At 39.0% G+C, this 16,400-nt stretch overlaps 1 long non-coding RNA gene across 1 annotated transcript in view; it reads left to right on the top strand.

Annotated features, from left to right (window-relative positions):
- The first annotated feature begins 1,371 nt into the window (after positions 1-1,371).
- The window catches only part of LOC129621891 (uncharacterized), a 53,213-nt gene continuing 38,184 nt past the window's right edge, over positions 1,372-16,400 (top strand). The window contains exons 1-2 of the long non-coding RNA XR_008699804.1: positions 1,372-2,430; positions 2,970-3,031. This is a non-coding gene — a long non-coding RNA (uncharacterized LOC129621891). The remainder of the gene's footprint in view (positions 2,431-2,969; positions 3,032-16,400) is intronic.

The raw sequence follows: 16,400 nt of genomic DNA, 5'->3' as shown, positions 1-16,400 counted from the left end.
CATTTAAAGAGAATTATGGTTAATTGTGACTAGTCTATTTAAGATCAAATTTGAAATATTTTCTCTTTAAATTCTGGTTCTATAATTAGCAAAATTCAGCTAGATTTTTTAATAAGTAGATTTACCGGCTCCTAATGACTATTAAGGGCTTCCCTGGTGGCTCAAGCTTCCGTGGGGGCTTAGATGGTAAAGAATCTGCCAGTAGTGCAGGAGACCCAAGTTCAATCCCTGGATGGGGAAGATCCCCTGGAGTAGGAAATGGCAACCCACTGCAGTATTCTTGGGCTTTCCTTGTGGCTCAGCTGGTAAAGAATCCTCCTGCAAAGCAGGAGAACTGAAGAAGGGAAAGGCTACCCACTCCAATATTCTGGCCTAGAGAATTCCATGGAGTTGCTCAGTCGTGTGGGACTCTATGATTCCATGGACTGTAACCCACCAGGCACCTCTGTCCCTGGAATTTTTCAGGCAAGAGTACTGGAGTGGGTTGCCATTTCCTTCTCCAGGGGATCTTCCTGACCTGGCGATTGAACTTGGGTCTCCCACATTTCAGGCAGACACTTTACTCTCTGAGTCACCAGGGAAACCCAATGGACTCTAATTCCATGGACTATACAGTCATGTCCTCAAATAGTTGGACATGACTGAGTGACTTTCACCAATATGCTTGCCTGGAGAATTCTGTGGACAGAGGAGCCAGGCAGGCTACAGGCCATGGGGTTACAAAGAGTCGGACACAACTAAGCAACTAAGACTTCTTTTTCTTCTCTTTCCCTGATGGCTCAGTGATAAAGAACCCATGTGCCAATTCAGGAGATTGGGGTTCAATCCCTGGGTAGGGAAGAGACTCTGGAGAAGGAAATGGCAATCCATTCCAGTACTCTGGCCTGGGAAATCCCATGGAAGATTCTGCATAACAGGAGCCTGGTGGGCTATGTATAGTCCATGGGGTAGCAAAGAGTCGGACACAACTTAGTGACTAAACAATAACAATATTTATTGTGAAAAATATTCTAATTTTTCTACTTTTCTATTTTTCTTGATCAGTTAATATGGGGGAGATAGACATTTTACATATTTACCAATGTATATTTGAAACATTTTGTTGCAATTTTAAATAAGGAAAATCATTTAAAAACAAAAAAAATTATGAAACATTTTCTTAATTAGTTTCTATTTTTTAACCTGAGTTAATAAGACATATGTCACTGTTTAAACCAAAGTGAATGTTAGCAAAAATTGGTTTCCCTAAATTCTTTTTCTTGTTTACTTACAAAAGAAGTATAATCTCATATAGAAACCATATTGGCATTTCCAAGCTTCTTCACCCATGCTATTTACACTTTTAGGTTTATTGAGCTTTATTAAAAATAATCTTTTGATCTTTTCTTTAGCATCTTAAAGTTATTGGTCTGAAAAATATGTAACCTTCACATTCTATAATTAGCTGTTACAAGATTTTGATACCTAATGGAGCAGAGTGTATTGGAAAAGAAATTTATTAAGGTTTAATGAATGATTTATAAATGCATTTTCTATTGGAAAAAGAAAGTTTTGCAGCCCCCAAGCTTGAGAACATAATCTTTTTTCTCTGAGCTAAGGTATAATGATATTTATATGGAAGTGGAGAAAAAAATACAATGAAAGTATTGGAGGTTTTGGACATATTTTCTAGCTATGAATCTTGAAGTCATTTACAAATATTAGTTATAATTTCAATGAGCCATTTTCAGTGTTTTATTTCTAATCATCCCAAGTTGTATCATCCAAAGAAGTCAAATGGCATCAAACTGCTTGCTTTTTGAACTAATAGAGGGAGAAATTATATTAATATGAAAAACCAACAATAATTAAAAATCATAATTTATTTCTAAATTCACTCTCTTTTTAGGAAAAGCAAAATCTTTCTTACAGAGACACAATCAGATATGCTATAATTGAACTTCAGAAACAAATGTGTCCCCAAATGTACAAACATACTTTACTATCTATGTGCCTAGTAAGGCTATCAGATTTATCAAAAAGAAAAAAAAAAAAAGATAACCATTTAAATCTGAGTTTCAGAAAAATAGCAAAGTTTTTAATATAAGATGATAGATAATTTTATGTTTCAACTTAATTGGATCATGGGATGGCCAGGTATCTGATTGAGCAGAATTTCTAGGTGGTTCTAGAAGAGATTAGCATTTGGGTTGGCAGATGAGGTGACACAGCCTTCCCTGATGACTCAGCAGCGAAGAATCCGCCTGCAATGGGGGAGATGTGGTTTCCATCCTTGGGTCAGGAAGATCCTCTGGAGGAGGAAATCACCTGGAGGAGTAAATGGCTGCACACTCCAGTATTCTTGCCTGAAAAACCCCATGGACAGAGCAACCTGGTGGGCTACAGTCCAAAGAGACACAAAGAGTCAGACACGACTGAGCATACCCGCAGGTATGAGGCAATACAGATTGCCCTCCACAACGTGGGAGGACATCAATCACTCTGTTGAGGCCTGGATAGAGTAAAGAGTGGAGAAAGGGAGGATTCATAGTCTCTGTTTGACTATTGCGCTGAGCCGTCAATCGTGCCCTTGGTGTTTCTGGTTCTGGGCCTTCGGATCTGGACTGGAATCTACACTGACTCCCTGGTTCTCAAGCCTTCATATTTACATCACCCGCTTTGCTGGGTGTCCACCTTGAAGACGGCACATCACGGAACTTCTCACACAGATAATCACATGAACAGATGCCATATAATAAATCCCATATATATTTACAAATCTATCTTCTATTGGCTCTATTTCTCTGGAGAACCCTGGATAATGTATAGTTTTCAATTATCTCCAATAGTTATTGCATATGACATGCTTATGCTAAAAAATTTTTCTTTGCTTACTTGAAATCTGAAATATGCATCTTGTGTTTAATCCCCTAACCTTAGGAAGACGTTTTAATGTGTCTCCATCTCACTGGTCCTCACCAATCTTTCAGATTTTTAGGAGATGCAGAAGGAAGAGAAAAAAGACAAGGTGTAAAGATATCATTCAAGAAAGGTAAATATCTCCATGACGACACTTGCTGGTCTCAGAGAACCCTTCCTTGACCCTCTGTGGCCTCTTCAGAGCAAAAATCTTGATCATTCCATACAGAAACCGAGAAATACTTCCCCCCTTTAGAGAATTCACAGAGATAATACACAGCAGCACAAAACAAAACAAACAAAACAAAAAGTCTTGCTTTTCAGGTGTCGCCTCTGTCCCTGTGTGCTGGACTCTTCAGAGAATTAAAATCACCTTAAGCTTCACTTTAACATTGATGACTGGATTAACCAGGACATTCTGTTCATATGGTAATACCCATTCCTAATCATAAGATTAAAGGCCTAGTCTTTGACAGATGTTAGGGGAACTTACATGATTTGAACTTAAATGATTTGATCCTAATTTTAGTTTCCAGCTGCTGGTTATAGAATCTTTACAAGAGTTAGGCATCTCAGCTCATCATAGTGCTGTAGGCCCACTCTAGCGCCATGCATTATAAATGTTGCATTAATCAGAGGCATAGGACAGTGCGAGTGGATGGCAGCTCTGGGAGGGCGAGAGGTAGTACGGGTCATTGTTAAATTTAACAACTTAACTTATTGGGAACTATTTTTAAAGCACTTTGTAACCTCTATCTACTTTTTAAATTAAAATTTAACATGCAGGATTGTTCTCTCTCTCTCTTTTTTTCCTCTACAGATGTAGTATGAGTCTTTTCCCCCTCACTCTAAACTATTTGATGTCTATATTTAGCTGGTTGTATTAATGGCTGAGGGCTCAGAAGAAAACAGGCATCAATTTCTATTTTTTTTTATCTTATGATTTGAAGCTGTAAAAAGATAAGAGTACTCCACAGTTGTTTTGTTTTTCTATGTTTTTGAAATATATCTTACCTTCCTTCTATTCACCCAGGTCTTTTTCTAGCATTCTAAGATCTATCCATATCAATCACTGCAGTCATGGAAATCCCCTGGGCTTTGTAGGACTTACATAGTTTTTGAATGTGTATTGAGTAATCACCATAGACCAACTGTAATCAAATCTAAACGAGGATATTTGTCATTTTTATTTCCTATATTAAAAACCCAGCTCTTCTAAAAAGAAATGACACAAATGAACTTATTTACAAAACAGAAGCAGACCTACAGACTTAGAGAACCAACTTATGGTTACCGAGAGAGGAAGGATGGGAAGAAAGGATAGTTAGGGAGTCTGGGATGGACATATGCACACAGCTATATTTAAAGTAGAAAATCAACAACGACCTGCTGCATAGTATAGGGAACTCTGCTCAATGTGATGTGGCAGTCTGGCTGGAGGCGAGTTTGGGGGAGAACGGATACACGTATATGTGTGCTTGAGTCCCTTTGCTGTTCATCTAAAACTATCACAAGGTTGTTAATCGGCTATATCCAATATAGAATTTTGAAAAGACCTTAATTATTGTTAAGAGTGAACATGTATAATAATTTACACTGTTAACATTTGTGTTCCTAAGATTTTGGTCACGGAACTATTTGTTCAAATGGAATACTAACGTTGAAGCCTAGACAAACAATGTCTGTAAAAGCAGAGCTCCTTTGTTTGGAGTACTGGTCACCCCACCTGTTTTCCCTCTGTGGGGTTTGCTGGGCGGTCTCAGGAACGCTCTGGAATCCCCGGGGACACACTTTGAAGTGCAGTCCTCCGCTGTGCTTAGTTGCTCAGTCCTATTTCACTTTTGCGACCCCATGGACTATAGGCCACCAGGCTCCTCTGTGCACGGGCTTCTCCAGGCAAGCACACTGCAGTGGGTTGCCATTGCCTCCTCCAGGGGGTCTTCCTGACACAGGGATTACATTCCTGTCTCATTGTCTCCTGCATTGTAGGCAGAGTTTTTTCTTTTTCTTTCTTTCTTTCTTTTTTTTTTTTTTTACCACTGAGCCACTGGGAAACCCAAATTAGAGAATACAGAATTCTGATTTCAAGGGGAAATATAGAATAAGGTTATGAGTGCCTGATCATAACATTTGCATTAACAAATCAATACCTACCCTTGTTTTATGTGTGTTTTATAGATAAGACACCTTATTTAATACATATTGTTGATTCATGAACATTGAACTCATGCATGGCCAATAGCCATGAATGAACAGGCTGAATAAAGTCTACCCAATATACCTATTTTCTTTGTAAGACACATCACAGTCCTATTTACCTAGAGACAATAACCAGCACTTTAGCACCGTGCTTAGGATCCATTTATGAATAGAGAAATAACCAACAAAACACAAAAATGCAGAAAAATAATGTAGCACTGGATAAACTGTAGAAAAGATACTTGTTTACTATTATGAGTTGAAATAAGAAAAAAGAACACCACCTTCCTTGACTTCACTGAGCAGACAATCAAAATTTTTCTCTGCTCTGTGCTTTCACATGCCTGTGAATGACTTTGAACATGCCACAAATACTGATTTTGGAGTTATACTTAAATTTTAGCCAATAGGTGAATTTGCACATATTAAATCCATGAATAATGAAGTTGAATATAAAATAATGCATTGTTTCTTATATCACTAAATATATACAATGATGCACTTTTTTATTTATCAGTGCTGTTAATTACTAGGCTCTGTAAGTTGTCAAACAAGCTTTGCAACTATTAAGTCAAGTAACATATTTAAAGGGAATTAAAACATTAAAATAAGAAAACTAAAATACTTGAAACTGCTTTGTTTTAAAAGGTCCCAAGTGGAACCAAAAGTTATTCAAAAGTTCCTTTAAAATGATGTCCAAAATCAGCTGGAATCCCTAGCACAGTGGGATTTACAAATTGGACTTAAAAGCTTGATAAGGAGCTACAAGCTTGAAAAATTGTAAAACAAAAAAGAAACATCTACATAGCCTTTTCTGTTTTTAAAAGGCACCCTGACATTTGCCAAAAATGAGGAAGAAAAATCGAGAAGGAAAGGGTGGTAAGAACTCTATCAGTGGGCAGACTGTCATGTAAGCACATTACTCCCAGCCTGGCATGGAGAGGCAGTGGGCAAAGGTGGTGTAGAATTGGGGAGAGAGATTTGATGAGGTCCAGGGAAGGACAACCTATGTGGCATCCACGGATCTGACTGGGACAGAACCAATAACCTTGATCTGACTGAAAAATAATAGTTGTATGGCACTAAACTTACTTGAAAGCCTATAGGTTATAAAAGTTCTACCACCATTGGAAATAGGAATTGAGAGTAAAGAATAAGAAAAGTTCTAGTTTTGAATTTCTGACTTCTATAAGTTGTAGAAAAGTGAAACCATTTTTTAATATACATATAAATGTTTCCTAAATTTTCTTTTTTGGCTGTGGTGCACAGCATGTGGGATCTTAGTTCCCTGACCAGGAATGGAACCCCGTGCTCCCTGCAGTGGAAGCATGGAGTCCTAGCCACTGGACAGTCAGAGAATTCCTGGAAAGTGATGCTATCAGAATGGTCACAATATTAGAGGAAGAGACAGCACTTTACATTAGTAGTCTTGACCAAGACACAAACCACTATGTACAATAAATGTGGACATCCTAAAAGAGACGTGACTGGCTAATGATTAGTGTCAAGATTCCTAGGAATTGGTAGATAGCCTAAAACTGCAGAAAAGAGTGAGATTTTAGAGAGTGAGACATTTTTCTTCGGCATAAGCTATTCTTTGAGTCTCCTGAAATTGGGATGCACAAAGAAATGATGTCTGACCCTCACCTGAGAGATCCCGATTGCAAGATATTCGGGCAGGTAGGCAACCTTGCTGGAAGGGTAAGGAAGAGCCGTGGGTGCCTTGGAACTGGCTTTCTCTGCCCAAGTGTATCTGGCAACAAGAATGCATGACTCTCTCCCTTGGATCAGAGTTGAGACACATAGGAGATGTGAGTGAGCTGGCCATTCATCATCTTAGAGTCAACTTCTTCCTAGGAAGACTTCTGGGAGGCCAGTGGCGAGTTTATAGGACACAGAACTCTGAAATAAACAGGGGCCATGTGTAGGGGCAATGGGGACACAGAATACATCTCCCATGGAACAAGTGTTGTGGTTGGAGGGACCCCACATGAAATCCAAGGACCTCATGGACATGGTCATAAGAGAAAGAATCAGCTATTGAGCATTTGGCAAGCTCAGAGACTGCAAAGCCATCTTACAAGTAATAAAACCCAGTCAAGAAAGAATGTAATCAAATGATGTTAACATTATTAACTTGCTAGAGCAAGCAAAATGTTATACCATGAAGAACTGTGGAGCCAATCAGATAAGGGACTGAGAATGTGTTTGTGATCGGGTTTGGGTTTGTATGAGTGGCTTTGGGAAGGTTTAAGAAAGTAAGGGTTTGTTCTGTATTAGAAGTTATCAGAAAGCAATGCATAGTTGTGTTGGGCCTCTGAGTAGCTTTTGCAAAGGAGGTGTGTTAGTCGCTCAGTTGTGTCCGACTCTGTGACCTCGTGTATGTAGCCCACCAGGCTCCTCTGTCCATGGAATTTTCCAGGCAATAATACTGGTGTGGGTAGCCATTTCTTTCTCCAGGGGATCTTCCTGACATGGGGGTCGAACAAGGGTTTCTTGCACTGCATACAGATTCTTAACCATCTGAGCCACCAGGGAAGGCCCTTGCAAAGGAGGTAGGGGTAATAAAATTAGACAGAGTTGTCTTTGATAGAAAAGACAATGGTCCCTCGTGTTAGCCAGGAAACAAAGATGTTTATCTTTTCTGTGGTTGCCTAGTGCCTCCTTCCATTGTAGTTACAGGGTACACTTTTCTGAAATTGACAATATGTGAAATGATTTAGGATCAGCACCAAGTTAGGTACCAGGCCAGCTACCTGAGAGTTCTCATGTAACAGGAGGATTTTATTCTTGTTTTTATTTGGCTTCATTTTGATTCACTGATGAGACTCAAATAAACTTGCACTGCATCTTCTTCCTCATTTTCCCCACAGGATCCCACCAGGGAGGGATCAGCTATAACATTTAGATGTGCGTTGAATGGTAAATGGGTAAGAAAGTGGATGTGGATAAAAAGAAGTCAGTGAGAATCCCTTCCCTGAAGGTGCATGAGGAGCTCTGATGGGCAGGAGGCAAATCTAGAGATGGCTGCAATCTGAAACTTTGTCTCCAGATTAAAATTGGAGCATTGGTTTGTGTATCACACTGGGTATTATAAATTTTTATTACACTTTTCAACTTAGAGTGATCATAAAATGTTATGCTAGCATAATCAAAAAAAATCATAGGCCTCCCTGAATTTCTATCCGTAGGCAGTAAAACTTAGCATGGGAAGACAACTTGAAAGAAGAGAAAGAGACCAAAGGGATTTTCATTTTGAAAACATCCTGAGAGTCGGGAATGGTCAATAGGTCAGTTCCATCTTCTTTTCTCTGGTTTTTCTTCCTCTGTCTCATCCTTCACAAGGCACAGGTATCCAAGCAGGACACTGTCAAGAGACAGCCTGCTAGACCAGTATGTCTAAGTCATGAGTCTTTATAGTGTCTTGTTTCCTTTCTAATTATGTAGATTTTTATATCCATAGTACGTACAGAAATTCAATAGTATCAAATGAATGAAATTGTTGAAGCACAAAAAGATGGTGTAATTAAATGGTACTGTGCCAACATCATATTCAAATTGCAGTTAAAAAGAGTTTTATATGCTTTTTTTTCTAACTGTGATTCATATAAGGATGCTTTTGTTGTGCTTTTTAAATGTCAGGTTTATGGTTTATTAAAATCCATCTATTTGAAGTATGTAGTCCAATGCATTTTGACAAATGTGTACAGATATAACCGTTCTCAAAATCCATCCCCTTCAAGATCTCCCTGTGCCTCTTTGTTAGAAAACCCCTGCCTCAACACCCAGCCCCCGGCAACCACACATCTGAGCTTTGTCACTGTGGTTTTGTCTTTTCTCAATGATATACAAAGGGATCATTCAGTCGTTATCCTTTTACTGAAGATAATGCTTTGAGATGCATCCTTTCTGTCCCATATCTCAGTAGTTTTTCCTTCTTTGCTGAGTAGTTTTCCACTGGACAGAGATCTGACAATTATGTATCCATTTACCACCTGATGGGCATTGTGGTCATTTCCAGTGTTTGGCAGTTATTAGCAGAGCTGTTGTAAATGTTCAGCCTTGTGTGGATATATGTTTTAATTTCTCTTGAGTGACTATGTAGCAGGGACTTTGCTAGGTCAACTCTGGGTAAGTGTGTGTTTACTACTACCATAAAAATTACCAAACAGTCTTTTAAGTGGATGCATCATTTTGCTTTCCCATCAATGAATTGGGGTGATGGGTTGGGCTATTACCAACTGGGGGAACGTGAAGGACGGTGCATGAGCTCAAAGGTGATTGAATCAAATGTGCACAGACACTAGACTCGAGACCACCCCTGAGAGCAGTGTTAAGGGTTTTCATAGCAGCGCAGTGATGCTCTTCTAGCAGCTAAGACCCTGGAAGGTGTGAAATATATATATATATATATATATGTATTTAGAAACATATTCAAGTTTCGGCCATGTATGTACAACTGTCGTATACTTTGTGTGTGTGTGTTTGTTGCTCAGTCGTGTCCAACTGTTTGCCACCCTGTGGGCTGTAGCCCACCAGGCTCCTGTGTCCATGGAATTCTCCAGGCAAGAATACCAGAGTGGGTTGCCATTCCCTTCTCCAAGGGCTGTATACCTTGCTGCTGCTAAGTCATTTCAGACGTGTCCGACTCTGTGCGACTCCATAGACGGCAGCCCACCAGGCTTCCCCATTCCTGGGATTCTCCAGGCAAGAACACTGGAGTGGGTTGCCATTTCCTTCTCCAATGCATGAAAGTGAAAAGTGAAAGTCAAGTCGCTTAGTCGTGTCCGACTCTTCGCGACCCCATGGACTGTAGCCTACCAGGCTCCTCCGTCCATGGGATTTTCCAGGCAGGAGTACTGAAGTGGGGTGCCATTGCCTTCTCCGGCTGTATACCTTAGAGAACTGTCAAATATGAACATTTTTTGAAAACTCTTGGCAGGACTGGAGCTATCTTCATGCATTATATATTTCTCTTTTTTTTTTCCCCCAGAAATGATGTTCCATTTATTCACTGAAAAAGAGGGAGATTAGGCCTTCTTGATCAATTTCTTCCAGTCTCCCCAACTCCCTCCCTTCACTTTTCCAAAATAACACACTCAAACAGGAAAAACAAGTATATTATTAATGGTATTACTAATATTAAAATCATATAGCAATGGATAATGTTTTTGTTCCAGATATTGTAATTGCTTTACATATATTACTTAATTAGTAATAATGCTTAATAATTCAATAATAATTTGGTGACATTGATGGTAGCTAACATTTAATGAGGCTATTACATGCCCCATATCTTGTTAAGTCCTTTATATACTTTAGCTCATTGAGTCTTCATCCCAACTCTATTATATAGGCACTGTTGATATTGGTATTTTAAAAGTGAAACATCTATAGAAAGATGATTTACTATAAGATAGAAAACGAATTAGGAATAAAGCAGGAGTTTGAACCAAAACAGTCTGTATATACTAATACAAGGCAACAGGTTTAGATCTCTAGGGAATATGGATGAAATCCCAAAGGTGAAGGTATTTTTTGAGTCAGACTATGTTGCTCAGATGGGGCCTGAACTGAATGGTGGGAGGAGAGTGAACTGTCCCTGAAGGCAGACCTGATTCCTAGCAGCGCCGCTGCCTATCTGCTTTATCACATGGACAGATTACATAAGCTCACTGCATCTTGCTTTTCTTATTTGTAAAATGTTAATAATGCACCTGATTTTTTTAAATATTAGAAATGCTAGCTCCATATATTTCACACTTTCCAGTTTCTGTATATGAGATAGTTTCCAACTCAGAACCCACTGAGGAGCTGGTGCTGGAGTAGTATCCAGAAGGATCCTTGATCTTGCAGCACAATGGCAAGTGAACACAATTTCTCAGTCCTTCCCCAAGGACAACTGTTAACACCTACATTGGTCCGCTGTGGAAGGGAAACGTAGAGTCACTTCAGGACTGCTGGATCTGGGTCAGAGTCGTCATCAACACTCGAGGACCCAACGCATCATCACGGCAGCCCTGCTAGAGTAAAGATGCAGTGCCTCAAGCGAAGAAGGAAGCCCTGCTCTAGGACAGGATCGCAGCAGCTTTACTGAGACAGAAGAGGTTAGTCTAGGGAGCATTCAGAGAAAGGACAGAGGGAAACACTTTCAAAAGGCTTCAGGAGGAAGGCCACGACTGGGTTAGAACCAAGGTGAAATTTTGTGCCAGATGAGAATCGACAAAGAGGAAGAGTGGCCAGAGAGGGAAACAGAGCCTCACATGGAACCTTCTTACGGGGCCTTATGTCCTGATTGACTTTTACAGTCAATGGAGTCACAAAGGGTTTCTGAAGAGGGAGGAAATATGTGAACCTATCACAGGTCTGCAAGTTCATTCCAGCAACGATGTGAGAGATAGATTGAGACAAAGCAGGTGAGAGGGAAAGAATTTAGATGGCCAATACACAGTACTGGCAAAAAAAAAAAAAAAAAAAAAAGGAGAACTTGAACTAAGGGGCATAGACAGAAGTTAGGAGGTTCCGAGAATATGAAGAAATTAGAGGCAATGGTGTTTGGTGACTGATAACCCATACAGGAGACAAAGAAAGTGAGAGATGGTTTCTAGGTGTTTGGTTTTGTTGTTGTTCAGTCACTAAGTCATGTTTGACTCTTTGTGACCCCATGGACTGCAAAATGCCAGGCCTCCCTGTCCTCCACCATCTCCCAGATCTTAATCCTAAAGCTAAGAAGACCTTAGGATCTTCTTGACAAACTCATGTCTGTTGAGTAGGTGATGCCATCCAACCATCTCATGCCCTATCACCCCCTTGTCCTCCTGGCTTGGCTTATGCAATTGATAAACAGTGGTGCCACTTACTAAAAACCAAAACAGAGAGGAGAAAGCCCGGCACAGGCTGAAGGAGTTCAGTTTTGAACACACTGATTTGCACATGTTCAGGAGACACACAGGTGACACCACACATTAGGGAGTTGGATATATGAAGTTTCTTAAATTTGTGCAGAAAATTAAGTATGTGCAGATTTGGGAGTTACCAGGAAACAGATGGAAGCGAAGGATTAACACCAGTTAAGCTCACCTGGGTCACATCTACTGTGTAAGGGAAAGGGGCCGAGATGGAACCTTGGGATGCCCGACATGTAGAGGGAGAGAAGGTGTGGTCAGAACCTAGTGCACCAGGAAGGAGCCGGAGCAAGGTGGGCTGGTGAGAAATGGAGTGAGCGATGCCAGGCAGTGGGTATTGCAGAGAGGTGAGCTGAAATAAAAGCTGAGGTGTGTGCAGAGGCAGACCCTGTGGGAAGCTGAGGTCTCCCCTGAAATATTCCCCCTTGGTTTTGTTCAACATGCACTGAACTTTCTTGGATGGTCTCCTTTCTGCCTCAGGGCTTTTGCACCTCAGTTTCCCTTTTTCTAGAAGACTCTCTCCCCAGCTTTCTTTTGCCTACCTTCTTATCATCACTTGGTTCTCAGATCAATGGTTAGAACCTTAGGATCTTCTTAACCTGGGTGCTCTCAAGATACATCATAGTTCTGTATATGCACTTTCCACAAGAGTTATGAAATTATTTGTGAAATTGTAATTTGTCTTTTTTTTCCCCCTATTTGACTGTTGGTCAAAGGGAACAGGGATTTTATATCCCTTGTTCAACTTTGTATTTCCAGTATCTGGCAGAGTGTCTGCAACACGATAAGCATTCAATAAAGATAATTGAGCTTCTTTATTTTATTCATTAATAAAATTTATATGCTGCTTACTATGTGCCAAGCATTGTTTTAAGTACTTTATAAATATTAACTCATTTAATTATTGAATAAGGAAAACAGTAAACAAGGAGGAGATCGGGAAATTAAAAACAAACTGTCAAGAGCTTCTTTCTGAGAATGCTGTTCAGAACGGGGACAAATGAGACTTTCAAGAAAGTATATCTCAGCGGAGGGTGACAGAGCTTAAAGTCCGAATATCTGGAATCAGATGCCACCCCTGCCCCTAAATGACTGTGTGAGCTGGGTGACCATTTCATCTTCCTGATCACTTACTGTATCTCTTTTCCTCATCTGTTTGATGAGAATAATAACATGGGCTCTTATGGGCTTTCTGTGTAAAGAACTTGGAATAGAGTTTGGCATGAAATAGACTTTGTGAATTATGCTATTGCATTCTGTGCATGTGTGTGCATCCCGAGTCGCTTCAGTCATGTCTGACTCTTTGGGACTCTGGACTGCAGCCTGCTAAGCTCCTCTGTCCATGAGATTGTCCAGGCAAGAATCCTGGAGTGGGTTGCCATGCCCTGCTCCAGGGGATTTTCCTGATCCATGGATTGAACCCAGGTACCCTGCATTGCATGTGGATTCTTTACCTGAGTCACTGGGGAAACCCCCATTATATTTTGTATAATATATCATTTTTCTTCTCCTCACCTTCCCTTACTTATTTATTTCTCATATCTATCTGTCTTGGTAACAAGTCATTGGCTTTTGGTCATTAGAAACAGCCTAAAAATTAATTCTACCTCTGAGCTTATCTCCAGTCACATGTCTCATTTATCTTCTAGTGACCTGAATAGGTTTCAAACCCTCTGGTTTTTATCCGTCCATTTGTGCCATTCTAATTGAAATTATACTGGCAACTGCTTATAAGCGAAATGTAATTACTTCAGCTGGCATTTGGATATGACTATAGGCTACCCTGCTAAAAATTACATGACCCTTTCAATGACTACATCTACCTTTTTTTTTTGACATCAGCAATGAAGGGCAGATTAAAACAACTCTTCCCAACACACAACAGAGAAATGGCCCTGTCTCTGTGTTGTCTCTTATAACATGAAATCTATCATTTTTTTCCATTTAAATTTTTGCCATATTATGATATGGAAACTTAAAAAGGTGGCTTTACAAACAAATTTAATTAACTATTTAAGTCATTTATAATACAACTTAAAGAAAATATAGACAACATAATTTGGGTAGAGAAAATATTATATGTGCAATAAAACCCCAAAATCTTGATGGGAAAGATTAATATTGTTGGGAACAAAATTAAAATAGACATTAAAAAACAAAAACAAGGAATGACAAGATGTATTTTAGCTATGTGTCAAAAAGTTATTCCAAGTATAGGCGGAACTCATAAAATCAAGGAAAAGATTAATAGCCTAATAAAAGTAGAAATATACAAGAAGAGGCAATTAATGCACACATGAAAGAATTCAATGACCAATAAAGCTGAACATATTCCTTCGCCAATTCAAGCAAAATTAAATTTGCTTCCTTTTTTGTGTATTTTCTTATATGTATTAAAAATAATTTCTAGAAGAATCCTAAATGTTCATAAATAAGAAACTGTTAAATAATGTACATCCATACCATGAAATACTTTGTAGCATAAAAAAGATTAAAATGCTAAGTGACATTTAAAAGTCATTCAAAGAATGAGGTAGATTCCATGCTGATAGAGAGGCAATACTATTATTAACTGAGAGGAAAGTTCAGAATAAGAGGTAACATGATTTCCTCTGTAAAAAAGACAGACATGCACGCAGACATATGTAACAGTATACATGTTTGTGTGGGTCTGTATGTCTAAACATATATGCACATATACACACATGTGCACATTCACATCTACTTAATATAAACAACGGCATCATTTACATGGAAAATTATTGGATAAATGCTTCAGTTCAATTGAGTTGCTCAATTGTGTCTGACTCTTTGCAACCCCATGAACCGCAGCACGCTAAGCCTCCCTGTCCATCACCAACTCCTGGAGTTTACTCAAACTTATGTCCATCAAGTTGGTGATGCCATCCAACCATGTCATCCTCTGTTGTCCTCCTCTCCTTCTGCCTTCAACCTTTCCCAGCATCAGGGTCTTTTCAAATGAGTCAGCTCTTCGCATCAGGTGGCCAAGGTATTGGACCTTTGTTGGCAAAGTAATTTTAAGATGCTGTCTAGGTTGGTCATAACTTTTCTTCCAAGGAGTAAGCATCTTTTAATTTCATGGCTTAGGAAAAATTCTAAATGCTTAAGAAAGTTCTAATGGTGGTTGCGGATTGGGATTCTGAAATAGGTGAAAGGCCCACTAAGTTCCTATTTTCTTTTAGGTCAAGCTAAGGTATATTTACGTAGAAATGCTTTTAAGGATTTTTAAAATGCAGATTAAAAAGCATGGTGAAGGTTTCCTTCTTGCTGTGCAGAGCAGGTGTTCTGTTGAGTGATTGCTAATAAGAATCTAAAGCCTCATTCTTTGAGCTGACAAAACCCCGTCTGGATACTTATTTTGAGATTATATTAGCAACAAAGCATCTATTATTATAAGGGGTCTCATTTTAATATTTTTCTATTCATTTATTTATTTTTACAGTAGGTCATTGTTGGTTGCCTATTTTAAAAAGAGCCGTGTTTACATGTCACTGTTCTTTTTAAAATGACCTGCTGTAAAAATAAATAAATGAATAGAAAACTCCCAATCTCTACCTCCCCTCTGTCCTTCCCCCCCAAACCATAAATTTATGGTCTAAGTCTGTGAATCTCTTTCTGTTTTGTTCGCAATTTCATTTGTATCATTTTTTAAAAATTCGACATAAAAGTGATATCATTTGGCATTTGTCTTTCTTTTCCTGACCAATTTCACTTAGTATGATAATCAGGTTCATCTATGCGGCTGCAAATGACATTATTTCATTCTTTTTGATGGCTGAGTAACATGCCATTGTATAAATGTACTAAATTGTCTTTACCCATTCTGTAGATAGATATTCAGGTTGCTTCCATGTCTTGGCTGTTGCAAATAGTGCTGCAATGAACATTGGGACACACGTTTCTAGCCATTTTAATATTTTTTAATGGTAGTGAAAACCTGGAAGCAATGAAAATATCTAACCCTAGAATGGCAACCCACTCCAGTGTTCTTGCCTGGAGAATCCCAGGGACAGCGGAGCCTGGTGGGCTGCCGTCTATGGGGTTGCACAGAGTCGGACATGACTGAAGCGACTTAGCAGCAGAGTTACTTAAGGGTTTATAAAATGATGTAAAAATACTATGTAGCCAGTAAAAATCATGTTTTTAATAAGTCTTATACTTTGGGACATTATTTGAGACAAATGTTTATAAAGTAGATATAATCCGGGATAATGTATTATTTCACTATTTAACAGTAGAAAGATTGGAGGTATGTGTATGACACATTATGTTTATTTTGGGTAGTTACATTAGGGATGGTTTTTAATTTTACTCCATGTCTTTTTCAGGATACTTCAAATCTGCTCTAAAAAAATTGCATTTTATCTCTAAAATACT

This window comes from Bubalus kerabau, chromosome 10 (genome assembly GCF_029407905.1).
Source record: "Bubalus kerabau isolate K-KA32 ecotype Philippines breed swamp buffalo chromosome 10, PCC_UOA_SB_1v2, whole genome shotgun sequence".
Classification (NCBI taxonomy): domain Eukaryota; kingdom Metazoa; phylum Chordata; class Mammalia; order Artiodactyla; family Bovidae; genus Bubalus; species Bubalus kerabau.
Note: the sequence above shows the minus strand (reverse complement) of the source record. Positions and strands in the feature narration are given on the sequence as shown.